At 39.5% G+C, this 9,190-nt stretch overlaps 1 pseudogene; it reads left to right on the plus strand.

The window, feature by feature from the left end:
- The first annotated feature begins 342 nt into the window (after positions 1 to 342).
- Positions 343 to 9,190, plus strand: part of LOC116690918 (low choriolytic enzyme-like) — an 8,935-nt pseudogene continuing 87 nt past the window's right edge.

Consider the following 9,190-nt stretch of genomic DNA (forward strand, 5'->3'; position numbering starts at 1 on the left):
AATCGTAGGGAGTGCCCTGGTTCAGGGTGGCAATCTTATTGAAGTTATGCTCCATTCCTAAAAAAAACGAAGAAAAAAAAGTTACATTTTTTTGGATTTTGATAGGAGGTTGTATTCATGAGCGTATTTGCTCAAAAAGGTTTTATACATTACATAATATTGTTAGGCCTGCATGATTTCTTGCAGAAACAAATCCTATGAGTGTGTCTTATGTGAATGTACTGTCTGCAGTTTATTGGGTTTCCACTCTAACAGTCTGAATAATAAGCAGCTCCCTACCAGACTGACTTTCTGCAGGTCAGACCTCTGATGTGGTTTGTCCCTGTCAGAGCGGGTCTGCTCATGGTTGAAGCCAGATCATGGAGCGCTCGGGCTGCCCCGTGCTATGGTAAAGGCATCCACTCCGGGCCAGAGACACCACCTGCTTCCCACCCGCTGCAACCCAACGAAGGAGTAGCAGCTGGACAGGAGCACAGACGATTTTTAAGAACACTGAAGTTGGAGCAAAGCTTCCAACTCAAAAGTCTTCTATACAACACTGTCCTTACCCATTCCTGGTACGGGCGATACGCGCCAGTCTGCGGTCACGCTTCGGGTGTCACTGAAGCGATTCAGGAGAAGAAGATGTAAGGACTCCAGCCACGGATTATGTTGCCTTCTCACGTTCCGGCTGCCAGGACATAAAAACAGGACACAGCCTTTAGCTCTTAGCATCCCGCCCAGTACACAGCATAAGCTCTTGCATCCCACAGCAACACAGCATTTAGCCTTTTACATCCAAAAAGCACACAGCATTTAGCTTATCTTAGCGTCCCACAGCCCACAGTATTGCTATTTGCATGCCAAAAGCACACACACTAGCTTCTAGCATCCCCCAGCATTAGCTTCTGATCACGCCACCAGTACATTTCTTAGCAACACAACATTTAGCGTTCTTACCATCCCTAGAAACAACATTAAGCTGTTTTAACATCCCACAGCACACCTTTAGCTTCTTACCTCACAGAGACCACACATTTAGCTTCTTGGCAACCCCAGCACAAGCATTAGCTTATTTCCATTACCACAGCACAAATCATTAGCTTATTAATATCCCATAGCCCAAATCATTTAGTTTTCTTGAATATCCCACAGCACATTTAGAGCTTTCTAATTAGTTCACGACACACCTTTTAGCTTCTTTTCACCCACAGACACACACCATTTCGCCTTATTATTCCACATCACAAAAATTTAGCTTTGTACCATCTTACAGCAAACAACTTACTGTTTAGCTTCTTAGACCCACGCACACCAATATGTAGGCTTCTTAGCATCCCACAGCAACAATACATATAACGATAGATATATATATATATTATATATATATATTTTTTGTTTTTTTTTTGTTTTTTCCTTACTACCTGGCCCAAAGTATTTGACATCATTGTTTTTTTTTGGGAAAATTACCTTTAAAAAAGACAACTTATTATCTTCACAACAGCAGTTAATACTTTTAGAATGGAGTGTCGTTTCTTCAAGTCTATTGAAAGTGGATCAGCCTGGCTAGATGTGCGTGCGTGCGTGTCGTTTGCGTGCGTGTTGTGGTGTGTGTGTGTGTGTGTGTGTGTGTGTGTGTGTGGTGTGCTTGCATGAATGGCATCAAAGGCTGATGAGTAAGAGAGACGGAGAGCTAATGGAGACTTGGGCATAATCCATATGCGAAAATAAAATACATAAAAACACTAACCCAGATAAAAAGTAAACATTATAAAAACGAATTTTTTCAGACACTTACTGCTACTCCTAACCCCCCCTACCAATATTGCTACAACAAACAATACAAATGATCTATAATACTGAGAATAACGCCTGGTATATTACTAATGATAATAGAGTAATTTACATTTACTCAGCAGTTTTTAATAAACTAGGTTTCAAGATTTGTAATGCACCCACCCTGTTTGCTGTGTGTTTGATTCTGTATGTCCAGCACTTTGTTCTCCACTTGAAACCTATCCCGCTCCAACAACACTGATTAGGATGCAAGAGAAGCTGTTTTCAAAGTGAGAACACCAAGTGCTGACTACAGAATCAAACACAGCAAACAGCTTACAAATCTGAAACCTATTTTATTTACAAACTGCTGAGTAACTGAAATTACTCTATTATCATATTAATTACAGTCGTTATTATCAGTATTATAGTATTTTGTATTGTTTGTTTGTAGCAATATTGTAGGGGGGTTTAGAAGTACAGTAACGTTTCTGATTCGTTTTTATTAATTGTTTAATTTATTATCTGTTGTTAGTGTTTTTATTTATTTATTTTCTACATATTTATTTATGCCCTAAGCTCCCCTTAGATCTCCGTCCTCTCTTACTCATCTAGCCTTTGAATGACATTCATGCAAGCCCACACACACACACACACACACACAAACACACACACACACAAACACGCACGCACGCACGCACCCACGCACATGTAGCCAGGCTGACTCACTTTAAATAGACTTGAAGAAACTACACTCCATTTCAACAGTATACCTGCTGTTGTACTAATATAAGATTGTCTTTTTTAAATGTAATTTCCAAAAACAATATGTCAAATAATTTGGTGCCAGTGTAGTAGAGAAAAAAAAAAAAAAAACAAAAAAAATATATATATATATTATATATATATTACTATATATATTTATGTGCTGTGGGATGCTAAGAAGCCACATATTTGTGCTGTTGGGTTCTAAGAAGCTAAACATTAATGTTGTTTGCTGTAGGGTAAAAAGCAAATTTTTTGTGCTGTGGAATAATAAGCTAAATGGTTGTTGCTGTGGGATGAAAGAAGCTAAAAGGTGTGTCCTGTGAAATAATAGAACTAAATGTGCTGTGGGATATCAAGAAACAATGATTGGGCTATGGGATATATAAGCTAAATGATTTGTGCTGTGGTATGGAATAAGCTAAATGCGTGTGCTGTGGGTTGTCCAAGAAGCTAAATGTTGTGTTCTTGTTAGGATAAGAAGCTAAAGGTGTGCTGTGGGATGTTAAAAAGCTTAATGTTGTTTGCTATGGGATGGTAAGAAGCTAAATGTTGTGTGCTAAGAAATGGTAAGAAGTGGAGTGCTAAGAAGCTAAATGCTGTGGGATGCTTAGAAGCTAGATGCTGTGTGCTTTTTGGTGCTAAATAGCTAAATACTGTGGGCTGTGGGAAGCTAGAAGCTAAATGCTGTGTGCTTTTGGATGCTAAAAGGCTAAATGCTGTGTGCTGTGGGATGCAAAGAAGCTATATGCTGTGTACTGTGGGATGCTAAGAAGCTAAAGGCTGTTTACTGTGGTCCTGGCAGCCGACCGTGAGAAGGCCATCATCATCCGTGGACTGGAGTCCTTCTCTTCCTTCTCCTGCATCCGCTTCAGGCCCACCCGAAGCGATGACCGCGACTGGCTGAGTATCGAGTCCCAGAATGGGTAAGACAGTGTTGTTATAGAAGACTTTGAGTTGGAAGCTTTGCTCCCACTTCAGTGTTCTTCAACTCGTCTGTGCTCCTGTCCAGCTGCTACTCCTTCGTTGGCCGTCGTGGTGGGAAGCAGGTGGTGTCTCTGGCCCGGAGTGGATGCCTTTACCATAGCACGGTGCAGCACGAGCTGCTCCATGCTCTGGGCTTCAACCATGAGCAGACCCGCTCTGACAGGGACAACCACATCAGAGTCATGCTGCAGAACGTTCAGTCTGGTAAGGGAGCTGCTTATTATTCAGACTGTTAGAGTGGAAACCCAATAAACTGCAGACAGTACATTCACATAACACACACTCATAGGATTTTTTCTCTGCAAGATAAATCAATGCAGGCCTAACAATATTATGTAATGTATACCTTTTTGAGCAAATACGCTCATGAATAAAACCTCCTATCAAATCCAAAAAAATGTAACTTTTTTTTTCTTCGTTTTTTTTTAGGAATGGAGCATAACTTCATAAGATTGCCACCCTGAACCAGGGCACTCCCTACGATTACAACTCTGTCATGCAGTACCACAAGTAAGAACAGCTGGCTTCACTTCTGTGTTTGTGTGCATAATAATAAGAAAATATACAAAATAACTTTACTGTGTAGCACCTTAAAAACAACAAGGATTTGAAAAACACATAAATCAATAGCACATACCATTTATCACGTTCCATAGTAAACAGTATTGGGACACTATCAAACGTAGAAGAAAAACACAGTTCGGTAACCAAATGTAATTACAATCTAGGGTAAAAAGAGAAAGACATGAACGACCCCATCACATAAACATGTCATAAAAAGTTTTAAGAATGATTTAGTTCGAAGGTTCACAAATTCACGAGCCTTATTCCTTCAGCAGTTTGAGGCACAAGCCGAGGCACCCTGATGAGAAGGCACGTCGCTTTGTGTTTTAAAGCTTTAGTGCATACTTTTGATATAAAAAACCACCTGTACAATGGTTGCTACTAAGCTAACAACAAACCATCAGTTCCGCACAACTCTCTCCTGATTTCTCATCGTGATCTGTTCCGAATATGTGGCGTCCAGCGACTTTCTCTCACACAGAAACTTAAGTGAGATAATGACCTCTCTAGAGTCCTCATGTTTTTTTATCCTCCGTGTCCTCCTTGCTACCACAAACTGCATGAGGATGGTTGGGTGTGGGTGTTGCGATCACGGATGGCTTGTATCATGTATCAGGTTCTACCAATGTCCTTCATTTCTCTGGAGTTCCATCAACACCTCTTTCTTTGTGTTGGCGGTCTACCACCTCTATGGATTCTGAGGACTATGGTTACTGGTGGTCTCTGGTCCTCAGATCTCTGCAGGTAATCCAGACAGCCAGCTAGACTACATGTCCACTGATTTTCTCTCGCACGCTAAACACTACATGTTCCACTAAAACAGTTCCTACCCGAGGCTATTTGGACAGAAGCACCGTCATTGTGTCTGGCGCTTCGCATGACACTACCTCTTCAAGGCAGGACTTTGACAATATGTTTTTGATTTTAGATAGTCTTGAAATGCAGAAAACAGTAAAACAACTTTATTCACGGTGAATGAATGTGAAGACTGAATCCAATGACACCACAGTAAGGTTCCTAGGATGTGATGTCTCCCTTCTAACTGTTCCATTGCCTCTTGCAGGACCGCCTTCTCCAAGAACGCCAGCCCACCATGGTCCCCATCCCCACCCCAACGTGTCCTTCGGCAACGCCAGGGAGATGAGTCGCAACGACATTGCCAGGCTCAACACTCTCTACAAGTGCTGTGAGTGTCACAATGAGCATATCCTAAAAAATCAATATACACCAACATTGAGTCTGGCATATCCCCCTCTGTGCTGTTTTCACTGTTACAGAAGAAGTGTTTTCAGATGTCTGACAGACGTCAGAGGCTCCTGACAACAGAAGCTGAGCCCGAAACTCTGCAGCACAACAGCCAATCATCATTCTATAAGTTACTTTGACTTGAATGAAACACTGATTCCACCGACTCTTTACTGTCTCCACATGACTGAGTAGTACACCGTTAAAACCTCACTTTGCGGTACCATACCACCAACCAATCACAATGGGAGGGTCGATGTCTTGGAGTGGCACGTAAGAGATCATAAAATGTTCTAATTACACTTGTCATTTCATTTCATTAATTTATCATGACAACACCATAATCACACTTCCTTTGGGTGAGATGTTTTGGAACCAGAAGCCAAGACATCAGTTAAAATTACAGACGGGGGGGTCTGGTTGCTCACCTGGTTTGAGCATGCACCCCATGAACAAAGGCTCGTCTTTGCCGCTGCGATCGTGGGTTTGATTCCTTCCGTTCCCACTGTCATTCCCCCACTTCTACCCTTACTGGTCTATCTGTCCTATCTAATTAGATTAGATTAGATTTACTTATTCATCCACAGCGGGGAATTTCCTTGTTACGCAGCAGCATTTTCTACAACAAGAGCCAAACAAACAAATACACAAGTACACACCAAAACCAGCAGACAGTGAGTAGAAATTTGGCTGAATGTAAGTGACATCAAATAAAGATTTCGTAAAGTGCAGTTGTAAGGTGCAGAAAAACAATATTGCGTGTAATGAATGACGTTAATTAAATTAGTTTGAATATGTATTAAAACAGTCCTAGCAAAAGTAGTACCATAAATATATTGAAAAAGTCAGTACTTGTACCTGAAATATATATTAATACAGATAGTAAAGACAATGAAGAAAGCACCACAGACATTAGTACAGGATAAACATCAACGAACAATAGTATGACAATAGGATGAGTTCACCTTCATGTTTATACACAAATTTCCTGATTGGGACTCGTACCTCGTTTCGGGTCACGTTAGGTATGTTTTCAGTACAACAAGGAAAACAAAAGAGAAGTCAAAATAATCTTCCATTTATTTTTTAAAAGTTGTAAACATTAGGCAGCATATAGGTAAACAAATGAATTATAAATAACGCAAATGTCATAATGCTCCATCATACCATTCTTAAAATTTACATTATCCCTTAATTAAAACCATTAGTACTCCTGAGATTATAATGTATTATGTCAAAATTGATAGTCCAAAAAAATATATCCCGCACAGTAGTATAGGTGTCTCCAGGACCATATTTTGCCATGAGACACACGACACACACACACACACACACACACACACACACATCACACACAAATCTAACATTGTGAACTTATGCCAGTGTCGCTGTCACAGCTGAATATGACTATTGAAACCATTAGTGGCAGATTAAAAAAAAACGTTTTCAGACATATTTTGTAATGTCATATCAGGGTTTTGTGAGTGCTAATATTTTATTTGCGTATGACTATATCGAACTATGACTGTGGAGAGTTGTACTGTTAGTCTCAGTTACTTCCACGTTAGTTCCAGTACCCACAAACATGTGTATATCACTGTGTCATGTTTTTTAAACTCGATAATTTGAGCAATATTTTGAAAGTACAGTATGACACACACTGTCACTCAACACACTGAAACACTGGACTCAAATACCAATATTACATAGGTAATTTTTCATCTTTACACTCTGAATATTTAAGTAACCACAACTAATCATAGTCTCTTTAAAGAAGAGAGTGAATCTTTCACATGAACTTTTAATTTTAACAGCCAGTTTTTTGATGTAACCAAGAAGGATGAAAATCAACAGTTTACTTCAATAGATTATCGTTTCATTTTGTCGTAGTATTATGTAACACTGGGGAAAAGTTAAAACTATAATAACAAAGAACCTTGGATGTCTCGGCTTGCCATGTAGCTGCATCATCCATACAAAAACCTGAGGGTTTCCATGGCTTCCACTCCATCACTTTCTGACAACACCATACCCCATACACCATGCACCATAAAGGTGGTGTTTTTATAGCTTGGTGTATGTACCTCATTCATTACCTGGACATATTGGTATCTTTGCTCTTTTACCTGTTTACTGTTTGTCTCAAACAGTACAGTGTATAATTGATTCATTCTTATTTGTGTTTTCTTTATTTCCAAAAAAAGTATTTCCTTATGTACAGTGGTGCTCATAAGTTTACAGGCCATGCTTAAGGTGTAAAAGAGGAAACAAAAAACATCTTTTGTAAATAGATCGTATATGCCTTAATTAAAAAAAAAGTAAAAATCAAACCTTTTACGGACACCAGTTTTTCTTTTGTGAATGATAATGTATTGTAAATAAATAAATGTTCTTCCTTAAAATACAGGGGGCCGAAGGATCACCCCCCCTATGTTAATTCCAATAGAGGCAGGCACATTTTATTTTTAAAGGCCATGTATTTACATGGATCAGGATACTTGCTCTTGTTAAAGTTCCCTTGACCTTTGGAATTAAATAGCCCCCCCCCCCACCATCATCACATACCCTTCACATACTAGTGATTGGCATGAGTACTTTCCTAAAATCATCTCTCAATGTGAATTAAACCAGCTTTTTATCTAACTGAAGTAAAACCATGCCAAGCTCTATGTATTGTGAAGGAATTAGACTTTGTTTTAGATTTTGGACATCATAATATGGTAATATGGCATTATGACAGATGTGTTGTCCATTCCTAGTTTTAAGGCTGCTTAACAGTAAAATAATGTCACTTCTATCTATTTCTTTATTTTCCTCGACCACTGCGATATTGATATCAAAGTACTTGTCCTTCTCATATCACCTGGATTATGTGCCAACAAATGCGACCATCGGCTCTGCAGCGACACGTGTCGCCAGGCCCAGCAAAAAAAGGAAGAATCCTGCACAAACTCCGTTCTGTCTTCCTCTCACTCAATACTGGATTTTGTCACATTATTTACTTAGAAAGAACGGCATGGGACATTGTGTGTACCCTTTGAATGTGGCCTTCTGCAAAGACTAGCGGACTCAGTATTATAATTCAAACTGATCTCATGAATGGCGTATGTATGCAATACAATATTCTAGAGTAGAGTGAGAAATTGGCTTGAAAAGAAAATACTCAAGAACAAGTACCTCACATGCGTTAGTAAAGTACAGCACTTGAGTAATGTGCTTAGTTACATTTTTTGTCACCTGTTGTGTGCATAATATGACTTTTATTTGAATAATATTTTTTTTCAGTTTTATCTCACACACAGCTTCAAAGCCTATATTAAAACCATAATACATAGATATATATATATATCATTAATTACTGACACATATGTAGTATAATAGGCTTGTTCAGTGGGACTTGTTGGGTCTCTGTAATTACAGTTTGTAGTGTTGTCTAGACCTAGTCTAGATGTCAAGTGTCCTGAGATCCTTTATGTTTTTTTTGACAATATAAATAATTGAATTGAATTGATTAGAGTTAGTTGTGGGTGGAATGAACAGTCCCCCCTGCCATTTGAATGCCTGGCCTTGTCACAGTCCCCCACTGTGGGTTCACACTGACAGCAGTGTGGCTGAATTGTCCACGCTAGATAAGTAGCAGAGGTCGTTTGTGTATTTTTCTGGTTCCCGACGACGTGACAGATGTTTCAAACTCAGCTCAGACTCTGTATTGCTGCTCAAACATAACTGTAAGTGCTGGAGGACCGCGACAAATGCTGGAGAAGACATTTTACCTGAATCAGGACAAAACAGGATTTTCGAAAACTCATGGCACAGTTTCCTAAATTCCCTCAAAGCACCCCAGTGTGCTTACTAAGAAACGTCTGTTCAAATG

The sequence above is a fragment of the Etheostoma spectabile genome, chromosome 6 (assembly GCF_008692095.1).
Source record: "Etheostoma spectabile isolate EspeVRDwgs_2016 chromosome 6, UIUC_Espe_1.0, whole genome shotgun sequence".
Taxonomy (NCBI): domain Eukaryota; kingdom Metazoa; phylum Chordata; class Actinopteri; order Perciformes; family Percidae; genus Etheostoma; species Etheostoma spectabile.